The sequence below is a fragment of the Amblyomma mixtum genome, chromosome 5, assembly GCF_055824585.1.
Source record: "Amblyomma mixtum isolate Tamu chromosome 5, ASM5582458v1, whole genome shotgun sequence".
Taxonomy (NCBI): Eukaryota; Metazoa; Arthropoda; class Arachnida; order Ixodida; family Ixodidae; genus Amblyomma; species Amblyomma mixtum.
The window spans coordinates 190,329,312-190,330,184 of NC_143016.1; the positions used below are offsets into that span (position 1 = coordinate 190,329,312).

Consider the following 873-nt stretch of genomic DNA (forward strand, 5'->3'; position numbering starts at 1 on the left):
ACCTTTTCTAGACATCTTGAGAAGACGGGAAGTATCGATATTGGACGATAGTTAGAGAGGTCGTTTCTGTCACCGCTTTTAAAGATAACAGAAACCCTAGCCATTTGCATCCGCTTTGGAAATACTCCTTTTTCTAGGCAGATATTGAATATGTACTCTAATACTTGGCTGATAATATCAATGACATATTTAAAGGGTTGCACCTGGAAGCCATCTATATCACGAGACCTGCTATTACGAAGGGTTGCGAAGTGACTTTGAATCTCATGCTTATCTGTTGGGGACAGAAACGCAGTTTCAGGGGTACGAAATTTTAGATATTCTGCAGAGCGTTGATCATGAGCACTGAATAAAAAATGTGAGCCCATCAACCAGGACACGCAGCCGACAGGATTCGAACCTGTGCAGGGAGACCCCAATGGATTTCAAGTCCATCGCCTTAACCACTCGGCCACGACTGCGGACATCTTCGCTTGCATGATGTCACATGTAGCACTTCTTTTATTGAAGCCTTCTTTATTCATTTAGAACCCCTTCTCATAGTTGGTGTCGTTTAACGGCCTGCCAATTCTTGCCAAGCTTTTTTTCTTGATAAATTTGAAGGAATTTTATCCTTTTTGACACGCAAACCAAAACAACGAATTCTTATTGTGGCAGATATGAACATTGATATGAACAATGTAACACACAGCGAATACGCGTATTTGCTCAAGTGTTTTTCCTTTCCAAACATTATCAACACGCCTACTCGTGTTACGAGCATATTAGCAACATTAATTGATTATAATCTCGTTAATTTCACCGTAGGTATTATTGCTGATGTTTTCGACGACCCCTTGTCTGACCGCCTTCCGATATTTGTGAACATAGATA

At 40.8% G+C, this 873-nt stretch overlaps 1 non-coding gene across 1 annotated transcript; it reads right to left on the reverse strand.

The window, feature by feature from the left end:
* Positions 1-379: 379 nt before the first annotated feature.
* TRNAS-UGA (transfer RNA serine (anticodon UGA)) lies at positions 380-461 on the reverse strand. The gene has a single exon. It is a non-coding gene; the product is annotated as a tRNA-Ser (tRNA).
* Positions 462-873: the final 412 nt, after the last annotated feature.